Raw genomic sequence first — 11,566 nt, 5'->3', positions numbered from 1 at the left:
CCTGCGTTCAGACTCCTCCGCACGGCGAGCCCTGTTGCGCAACTACACAGAGCAACACGCAACAGTGACGGGGCCGCGCCATGGCTCAGGCGGTTAGTTGCTGGCTTCCCACCGCGGCGGCCCGGTTTTCTCCCAGTACATAGGTTTCCCCTACCAGTTCTCATCCCACCAACTGCTCCATATTCATTAATCCTCCTCTCATCGACTCTGTATGTAGTCTCGACAATAACAGCGTCGGTAAACACCAGACTTGAAAAAATATCATTAATAAAGTTGAACTAAAAAGAAAAGGGGGATGTGTCTATAATTTTCTTCTATCTATCTATGACTCTACTGCCCTTTGTTGGACCTTGACCGCTTTTCAGTTTCTTAATCCTATACACAGTCGATAGGACTCCTTGGACCGGGGAACAGCCCGTCCCAATGCCGCTACCTATACACAGAATAAACGCACACAAACACCCGTAACTGTAGTGGGATTCGAACCTAAGATCCCAGTGTTGGAGCAGGAGAAGGCTGTTCATGCCTTAGACCGCGCGGCCGGCCACTGTGACCGGCCATAATTGCGTGTATCTCCACGTATGCTTCAATGTGAATGTTTAGAAGAGCGAAGCACCACTGTAGCCTCCCGTCACAGCTGTTGCCAAGCCGAGAGACTAAGCGCAGACTCTAGCCTGGGTCGGTAAAGCAGTAGGACCGTAACAGACGCTACTTATAACTGCGCAAATCTAGAATATCAGAGGGAACGGAGTTTTTGGTTAAGAACTTTAGTAATCAGCTGTGTCTTTCTGTTCCTCTAGGGAAACCGATGTTTAAATGCAAAACGGGTCTTTTCATGCAACGTGGTACGAAGAGCGTCGCGTCGGAGTCATTTCCCTCACTGACAACTCTCAGTTCACTGCCATTAGCAACCGCAACGTTGAGGCTTGCGACATTTTGGCGCGGGAACATTCAGCGCAGAGGTTTCCAGTCTCGTTTCGCGATACAGCTCCTAAAAATAATCTATGCAGCGTTTATTAGGGTAATATTAAAAACGGAAAATAAAAATATGTGGGCTTCGTGATATAATTAATTTAATGAAGGTAACTGATGGAGTATAACGTGACGGTATGTGACCATTTTGTAGGCGACGGTTCGGTAAACACCGCCTGAAAACCGGAGTAGTGGAGCCAGAACTAGGGAACGGTTCATGCGCGTTTCCGATACAACTCATTCACGAAGAACAGTAATGGAACCCTTGGAGCCGGTGAGCCCTGTTCAGCTCTCTCGGAGATGCGAAAGGAACCCTTTGAGCCGGTGAGCCCTGTTCAGTTCTCCCGGAGATGCGAAAGGAACCCTTGGAGCCGGTGAGCCCTGTTCAGTTCTCCCGGAGATTCGAAAGGGAGTTCGTTCGTGAATTCAAGAGATTCTTTAGCGCATTCGTCAGACAGGAGTCGTAATTCATCCGTAAGAGAACTCGGGAGGGGCTGTCACAATTAACTGTAATTGTACAGAAGCACCAATAAATCCAATTTAGACCCCATTAATATTCGTCACGCAAACCCCTTTATACGTGATAATAGTAATTTATATGGAACTTTTATAATACCCATACACCTATCGAAAATAATAATACAGACATTTTGAACGCTTAACTTTCTGACCATGGAATTTATAAAACAAACAATAAATTAAGAACTTTTAGTCACACTCAATAATTGAAGTTAACCTTTGTTATGAGGAACTTGGCCTTTGGGATGCTGGACTGTATAACATTACTTTATCAGCTGCAGACGTTGCTTAGCGTCTAACTTTCGTACTCTCTCCAATTTATCGTTTGGTAATCGCATATCATTAAACAGTATATTTTGTGAGGGATTGGAACCTGCATTTTGTAATACATTTTTGCATGTTAACAGTTAAAAGTATGGCGATGTGTTTAAAATAATCTTGAGCTATATGCAAGGTGCTACTAAATTACCAGCTTATGAAATTCTTGCTGTCCTCGTCATATATATATGAAAACAAATGAAGTGGCTTGGCCATTATATGTTCTTGTGAGGTCCTTTTAATTTTAGAAATAGCGAACGGAAAACCTGCGAAAAGAAAGAGAGAGAACTTCATTATATTTGTTGCTGTAAGGCGACAGAGCTCAGTTGTCATGACGACGAAGACGCAGCCGAAGTCATCACAAGGCATGGAAGCCGGAAGGGAAACCTACTCAACACGAAAGATCCTAAACTTGTGAGATAACCTTAGGCGTCTAAATTTGTTGAGAAAAATAAAGACTTGTTTTATTTAACGAGTTAAATGTTTGCGTGTTTTCCTGTCTGTCGTTAACTGGTGCGGAGATAAAACGAAACAATTCATGGGGCCAAGGCCCACTATAAATGCAGTTAAACCAGAAAGCAAGAAGAATGCAACATTTATCCATCAGTAAACAGAAATCTTGAGTGCGTCAACAAACAAGCACCGGCTGTAAAATTGGTAAAGACAAAGCTCGAAGCATACAAAGGGGAACTGCTAATCAAGAAGAAAGGCAGAAAGGTAAAGTTGTCTCTGTGCTTCATTAATTAAGCACTACGCCATGAGGGCATATGTGGGAAGTGGATGTATAGATCCACACTTTCTTGACCTCGGCACTAGTTGGAGGTGAGTGATCAGCTTCACGCCCCTGCCGCTTTACCCCCAGAGGAATAACCCCCGGTACCCGTTGGATAGAGGTTTGGGTGGACCCCGAAGTCGGTCTGGACAGCTTGGAGAAAAGAAAATTCTTGAGCCTATCGGGACTCGAACTATGTCCAGCCAGTAACCAGCCGCTATACTGACTGAGTTATCCCGGCATTCTCAAGAGCAACGCACATTTGTCTAGATGTAGACTGAGGGAGCTAATGCGAAGACTCCGCTCAAACATCTACACGTATTTGTCATGCGCATTAGCGTCGAACAGTGGACGATCGAATGAATGATAAAGGCAAAGGATCTGGAAGGACAAGAGCTAATGTGACACACAAGACTGTCAAATATTCAACCGAGACGCTTGATAAGTTCTCTTTTGATTTCTTATTCCCCCCCCCCNNNCCCCCCCCCCCACACACACTTCTGGGTTCCTTATGATCCGTATTGTCAGATAGAGCCCAAACTGTACGGGTTTATTCTGCTCCCCGCAGCATATACAGTCTCCTCCATTTTGAGAGGAAGATGTTGGCCGGTTAGTTTCATGTAATGTTGGTATTAGTATCACAGGCAGGGATTCAGAGAGGAACACATATGAAGACATGCTGAAGGTACGGAAGAAAATCACGTAAAAGTCATAGAATTTGGATCCACGAGGAGAACAGAAATGTTTCAAGTTCAATTTTCAATTAAAATAGTAATTGATGAAGGGAGATTTGAATGGAGTCTGAACAGGCCAATTTTCATAAACGGTGAAGCTGGTGATGGCGACTGATGATGATGATAATGATGATGATGTGATATACTGAATTCGATGTTAGCTTATGACTTCCACATTCAAGAAAGAGAGGTCTGAAGTTCTCACGACGGGGAATAACAAAAGCAGCTTGCAAACTTCTGAGCTGTGACGTCGGGTAGTCTTATAGAAGATAGCGACGATTGGAGGAATGTTTTGATTGCCTCCATCGTCAGGGTAAAAAGCGAGCTGAGCAAGTAAATATAAATCACAATGACGTCACACGGCGCCATATGCAAGAAGGATAATGAATACACAGATTTACGCGGAGAAGAAAGTGAATGCACCACGAGAGACGAATCGATAAAGAGAATGCCTGTGGGTTCGACGACCGATGCTAGGAAATTTCTTGTAGCACCATGTCCAGACTGGATTTTTGGCACTCCGAAGCGCTTATCTAACAGCATGAAGCTGACCGCTCACTTCCATCTAGTGCACACTGTAAGAACGTATGGAGCTTAACATCCACTTCTGTAGAGATACTGGGAGAAGTTGTAAATAATAAGAGTATAGTTGCTAGGAAAGTGTTGCGAATATTGAACAGTGTTGAGTAAACGTGTTTATTGCCTTGTTTAAAATGACGTTTGGGTCTATCACGTTTCCTTTTGAGAAGCAGAGATTCGTGTACAGGCAGTTTTGTGCCACTGACTAATTCAATTTGCAGTTGATTGTGCAACTTAGGAGTCATCTGGCACTTAAAGCCTCTCAAACAACGAAATACGACACCATAAAATGTATGCTCGAGATGTTAAGATAGGAAGCATTCGATAAATTCATTCTGTAAGAAATTTTCTTTTGTGATTTCTGTGTTTGTGTTTTCACGTGATTTACGAGTTAAACCAATAAATTTCAGTCTAACACAGTAACCGAAAGCAGACGGTCTAAGAAAGGACTGTGACGGGATTGCGAAAATGTCTAGAAAAGATTATGCAGTGAGGTCAAGGAATTATATTCATAAGAAAAGCAGATCTCTTAAAATTATTCCTATTATCATAACACACTTCAGCGCTTTCTGTTCTCGGAAAGTATTTCATTTAATAATACAAATAATAATAATAATAATAATAATAATAATAATAATAATAATAATAATAAGGGGCCAAGGGGAAGAAGAGGCACAGATCCTCTCCGACCCCAGGAATATAGATGCGAATATATAGCCTCTCTATACTCAAGATCGTCCATGCGTGATGAAGAATCACACCCTACAAGAGGTAGCCCCGTTGAACATCTTAACAGAACATGGCGGATCTAGAGCAGTAAACCTCGAAAAAAAAATCCCCTAGCCCAAAGTGTACACTGCCGTGCTGATGGACTACAGGAGCACCTGCGGCGGAGGGTGAGAAGTCATAAACGGTCAACTCCAAGGAGCGGCGACCCTTGGTTACAAGCAGCCTTACTGCGGCAGGCGGGGCAATACCGCAGAGGACAGAATAATTCCCTAGCTACTCGTGGGACAGCAATGGAAAAAAATGCAAATGAATATATGTACAAAGGCAGAAGGAGTAGAGCGCAATCCTCTAACGATCAACAAGGCGAGAATGGTAACCACAAAGAGGAAACTCAACGTGGACCACCTCCAAAACAACCCAACGTCGGGGAACCAAACAGAGAAGACAAAGCTAATATACGAACCCGATGGAACAAAGAGGAAATGAAGGAAGTTGTGTGGTGTTTCCTGGCATCAACAGATGCTACAGTGCGAAGCTTGAAGCCTGAGTGGTGAGGTGCATCACTGGTTCAAGAAAAGGAATACCAGGAAATAAACCTGTGACAAGAGATGATGATGATAATAATAATAATAATATCTTCACACAGTATTCAGATACGAAATAGAGAATATACAAATAACTTTACTCAAAATCATATTATATACGCAAAAATAACCAAATAAAAGAAGGAAACTTAAAAATATAAGTTCATATCATAAAAGAAATAAATTAACTGAAGCAATTCTTAACCTTTCTATAAGCAGCAAAACACAGTACTACAATAAGCTATTTTATAGTTATCTATAGAGCACATCCCCCTCGTTGGTGTCTCCACTTTATCGTGGTGAGGGGGTTTGAGTATGCCAAGGAGCCTGAGAGCTATACCAGGGGTAGCGTAGCTACTGGCAGGGCCTCCCTTGCTGGACAGGTCAAAGGGTAGGCATTAGACGAAGAGAGACACCAAAAACTGATGCCGGAAGCAGCGTCATCAGTAGCGACTTGAAGCACAGAGCAAATGATGCTCGAGATGGTTCAAGTTCGTATAGCAACAGGCCTGACCAGAGTGGTTTGAACGGCTGTTGTACTGCGATGTGGAAAGCAAATAGAAATACTACCACATTATCACTTTTCCTGGATAGTCTCTTTCCAAAAACAGAGATACCATGTATGCGAGATGTTTCCTCTGGAGACAAACAAACCGGAGGGCAGATAGAAGTGCCCAAAAGACGAGGAAGAAGACCGAAGAAGATATTTTAATTGAAGGAGAAAGCTTGAGATCGCATTAAGTGGAGGAACTGTTTTGGAAGAGACTGTGGACCTGTCGTCTGACAGATTACTGATGAATGAATGAATATAGAGCACATAGCGATGAATACTCGGATGACTGATGTCTGACGAATTCGAAAGGACTCGGTAGGTAGCAGCCGAAGACTAACTGAGACACTACTCCAACATTTCCCAGGAAAGACCGAGGGAAACCACGAGAGACCTCAGTCAAGATGAGTACTATATGCTGGGGTATAACGCCATTTCGGAGGAACATCGCCTCCATCTTCAGGACTGAGTAAGCCGAACAAGATACCACCTCTTTCATGTTGGTATTTCGTTTGGTTCGTATATGCATAAGGGGTGGGCCTCCAGACCTACAGTGGTCTATTGTGCTTTTCGTCTGGTTTACTCAACCCTGAAGATGGAGGCGATGTTCCTCCGAAACAGCGTTATGTCCCAAGAGACAGAAGTACTCATCGCAAGGAGCACTGAACATCTCAAGTCCCAATCAGTCGGGACTGTCAGCAGGCACTGCGCTATGGGCTCGGGGCCACGAGCAAACGTTTGCAATGGAGACTGATAATACTGTCACGCGTGTTGGTTGCGCGTGACCAGTTTAACACGTGAGGGGGGATGTGTATGATTTATAAGACGGGGTTTGGACTGAACGAATACTTCTATTGACATCTGATACACACATTTCGTGGCTACAGGCAATACAGCGCTATCGTTCTTCTGCACTATTTACAGTTCACCCTTACACATGCACTAGGGTTCCCAGTCTGCACTAGTCGTATCCTGGCAACGGATTTTGTAACAATCTCATTGTCACTTAAAATCACATATGAAGTCTTATTTCGCAGCCTAATTCCCTTCTTGCCAGTTCTTCTCAACTACCTTCGACTGCTGGCTCTCTCAGTTCAATTCCTCTGCTCCCAGGCTCATATCCTGGCAGGCTGGCTCTCTCAGTTCAATTCCTCTGCTCCCAGGCTCATATCCTGGCAGGCTGGCTCTCTCAGTTCAATTCCTCTGCTCCCAGGCTCATATCCTGGCAGGCTGGCTCTCTCAGTTCAATTCCTCTGCTCCCAGGCTCATATCCTGGCAGGCTGGCTCTCTCAGTTCAATTCCTCTGCTCCCAGGCTCATATCCTGGCAGGCTGGCTCTCTCAGTTCAATTCCTCTGCTCCCAGGCTCATATCCTGGCAGGCTGGCTCTCTCAGTTCAATTCCTCTGCTCCCAGGCTCATATCCTGGCAGGCTGGCTCTCTCAGTTCAATTCCTCTGCTCCCAGGCTCATATCCTGGCAGGCTGGCTCTCTCAGTTCAATTCCTCTGCTCCCAGGCTCATATCCTGGCAGGCTGGCTCTCTCAGTTCAATTCCTCTGCTCCCAGGCTCATATCCTGGCAGGCTGGCTCTCTCAGTTCAATTCCTCTGCTCCCAGGCTCATATCCTGGCAGGCTGGCTCTCTCAGTTCAATTCCTCCGCTCCCAGACTCATATCCTGGCAGGCTGGCTCTCTCAGTTCAATTCCTCCGCTCCCAGACTCATATCCTGGCAGGCTGGCTCTCTCAGTTCAATTCCTCCGCTCCCAGACTCATATCCTGGCAGGCTGGCTCTCTCAGTTCAATTCCTCTTCTCCCAGGCTCATATCTTGGCAGGCTGGTGTCTCGAAACTCAACTGAACTCTTCTTTATAAGGACTGCGGGCATGGACCACGCAGAAAACACAGCATCTAGTATATTGTTGGGAATGTGCGTTTACAGCGCCGTTGTATGGCAATGGAAGTTATCCAGTTGTTGCTTGCGTATTTATTGTCGCAGGAATTTGTTTACCGAGTCATTGCCTAGCAATAAACGTCTATTCTCATTTCACTATTCAGGCTTTCGGGCGTCATATGATAGGCCTATGTTATATCCTTACACAGGCCCAATCGGATGCCTTCCTGAGAAGCGTCTCATACGATGAGCAGAAGAGAGAGAACAAATGACGTCAGAGGACTAAGTAATATGAAAATATTATTTCAATATATCGAAATATACAGTTGCGAATGAAGGTTTTAAACGCCAATTTAGTATGTCTATTGTGTCTATGGAATCTAAGGCATAAGTTGCTGATATGATATAGATACTTTGTATTTAAATGGAATTGGAATATTATTTTCCACTGACATTGCTAATCGTTAGAGATATTCAGGGCACAGTAGTTCATATATTACGTTTGTACTTTTTTTTAGTTACATCTAAATTCTCTTGAGGCAAACTGCAATCCATTGCATAACCGTAATCAGTTTTCGTCAATATAAATTCAGCAATGGCGGGGAATTTCTACCGCTCAGTCCGATACCCCAATCTACAGCTGAAGAGCCTTCACGTCCGTCAAACAATTATAGACTTCAGAAAAAATATTTACCGAAGTTTGTGCTTTTGATGTCATGAGAAGCGCAAAGAAATGTTTATTTACAACATCAGCTGATTGAAAATATGTCTGTAGTGAACCAATCATTTAGATATTCTTCCGTGCAAGATGGTGATATCCAAACCGGATGTCCTGTTTGCACTTGCATGTATTTTCAGCATCAGGTGTATATTGTCACGTGATATAGTGACGACAGGCGGGTTTCTATTGCTGAGTGGATTTGTTGAACTCTTACAGATCGCGACTGCAAGTAAATACAAACGTTTCAGTCATTCACACACTTTACACTTCACTAGAGCTGTAACTTCACCAGTCTCCTGGCGACGGCTTCCAAGGGCGTACCTTTCCCTTCCTTTGCTGTCCCGAATTGTCCCCGGCCTTAGCAACAGTTCAGAACAGCTGAACAGCAGCAGGCCTCTGACTCAGCGACCAGCCATTCAGTAACTTTCACGCAACTAACTAATTCCCTTAATCCTCACTAACTCTCCTGCATATAGTATCTCCGCACTGACAGCACAGAAAACACCACTACTCTGTTGCTGTTTACGGACCATAGCTAAGCAATGGCTGTTCTATAGTTCTTTATTTTGCGGTGGTTGCCTTGCAACGGGACTACACACAGTATGCAGCTTATTTTATTTTCACAATTTTCTTTGCTAGATGCCCATGGAAACAATTGAAAGCAACGACGAAGGAGTTACCACTGTTGCTTCTTGAACTGAGAATTGTCGTGGTTTTCTCAGTCACTCATGATGCTGGTGTATTATCTTACAATGAACAGCAATGGATTCCTCCCGCGTTCTTTCCAACTGAAGGTAATATTTGAAAAGTTTCGTCAAATAAGCAAGGATCATTGAAACACATGGGCTGAAGCTTATACAGTGCTGAGGAGGAACTTGTGAATTGGAAATATAGGAAACCAGAAATACTAGCAAATACTCGGACTTAGGCAACAGCCTGGTTCATGGTCTTTCGTAATCAGTGGGAAGATATTCATCTATTTCAGTCAGTGGTTCGCAGACTCTTTACATGACAACCCCTTTTGGTTTTCACGAAACCCTTATGCCCGCCAATTGTTTATATTGAAATAATTAATCCCTTTTGATTAATTAACTCGTAATTAGTCCCGCAACTAATCTGTAAATAAAAAATTCAAATTTAAAAGAAATGCTGCATTGTGTTGTTTATTTTCCGATGAATAATTCGGATAAATGCTGAAATTTAGTCACTGTATTTTTCTAACTTCTGGATTAGCAGTCCTGGCGTTGACCAAGGAGGAGTGGATTAAATACAATTGAAAATAATTATTTCAGCTCAGTTTGAAATTAGAATATGTTTGCTCATGGCCTCAGAATCCTTCCAGGTTGGGACCACGAATGCGCTGTACTGACTGCAGAGTCAAGACACAGGGGCGGCACGTTACTGATCCCATGGATGGCCGTTTGTGCCTCACTTAATGACGCTGCTAGTGTCTCAGTCTGTATAGCGTCGAATGGTAAGACTAGTGCCGATCCCAGTGGCCGCGCGTTCTGAGGCATTAACCGCCTTCGTCCGCTCGAACACTGGGATCATGGGTTCGAATCCCACACAAGGCATGGATATTTGGTGTGTGTATACGATTATTCTGTGTTTGTGTTGTCCTGTATTCAGGTAGAGGCCTTGTGACGAGCTGATCCCCGTCCAAGGAGTCCTACCGACTGTGTATAGGATTAAGAAATTGAAAAAAGCGGCCAAGGTCCGAAGGGCTATACATCCATAGAGAGAGAGCGAGGGAGGTGGGATCATTAGTGAATAATGAATTATAACAAATTTGTAAGGAAGCGATAATGGCCTAATTTGTGACGCTATCCCGGAAGACAGAAGAAAACCACGAAAATCGTGAGTTAGAATAGGTGGTGTCCCAGCCGGGAATCAAGCTGACTACTACACCAACAAGTAAGGACTAATCCCACGGAGCGGAATTCTTTTTGAAAAATCTATAGTCCCTGATCACTTCGAGAAGTTGCAGCCTGTGCCCGCCACTGAAATCTCGGCTCAAGACGCTGTCTGCTCGCTTCGTCTCGCCAGGCCTCCCAGACATGGGCGAAACGACCCACAAAAACTCGTTCGGGTCATCAAAGAAAAAGCAGATGATCAACTACAAATCAGCATCGAAACATGTAGACTCATATAAGTACATATGTGTGTGTGTGTGTCTGGATGTACGTACGTGTGTAAGACTTGATATGTCAACTAGATAAGGGAAAAAGCTGGATTTATCTGAAATGAAATGAGAAACCCTTTAGTATGAACTGCAAATTCACTCCTCTGTTTCTACTTCTGTGATATTCCTGTATTTAGGAGCCCATGCGAGGCAACCAGCAGTCCACTCTCTCTCTCTCTCTGAATTTGAATGCGGGAGTAGTGTGACGGCAGTGCACTTATAATAACACTAATCTCCTTACCGCTTGTCACTTCCGGTCTCTTTCTCCACAATAGGGAGTACTTCATGCAGGCGGCGTGAATAACTTTAGCAGCACTGGGCACCTGCAAAGTTTTCGTATGTCGTCTACGAATGTGATCGAATATAAGTTTTAATTCATACTAAAATATATGCATCATGCCATCATTTATACCTTTTGTCTGCGCATGCGTAGTTCCAGTAATGTAATCGAGCCGTAGTCCCAACATGCGGCACCCTTATTAATATGCGCGGTTTTTATCTTAACTAGCATGAAACAGGTTGGAATTTAACCACGAAAATAATAGAAATATTACAAGTACTATGTTCTTGGACATTATCCATCTTCTTGTCTATTTTTAAAAAACCGTCCTGTTTCTATTTCAAAACGCAACGTTTCGGAGACTGGATTTGTCTCCGTCCTCAGGTAAAACCCACTCAGTTAGGTCCAATGGATAGAGCTAGCCACTATAGGACGGGTTCGATCCCGGGCCTGGTCAAGTGGGATTTGTGGTGGACAAAGTGGCGCTGGGACAGGTTTTCTCCGAGTACTTCGGTTCCCCTGCCAATCTTCATTCCACCAATTGCTCCACAATCACCCTCATCTATCATCTGGGGCTGGTACAATAGACCAGAAGTGGCCGCAGTACAAGGGACTTAGTCCAACCCCACTAGCAATAAAAAGCCCCTATACGAGATAGTGGCTAGCTCTGTCTACTGGACCCAACTGAGTAGGTTTTACCTGAGGACGGGAACAGAATCCAGTCTCCGAAACGTCGTGTT

This window comes from Cryptotermes secundus, unplaced genomic scaffold, assembly GCF_002891405.2.
Source record: "Cryptotermes secundus unplaced genomic scaffold, Csec_1.0 scaffold2042, whole genome shotgun sequence".
NCBI classification, from domain to species: domain Eukaryota; kingdom Metazoa; phylum Arthropoda; class Insecta; order Blattodea; family Kalotermitidae; genus Cryptotermes; species Cryptotermes secundus.
This window is presented reverse-complemented; position numbering follows the sequence as displayed.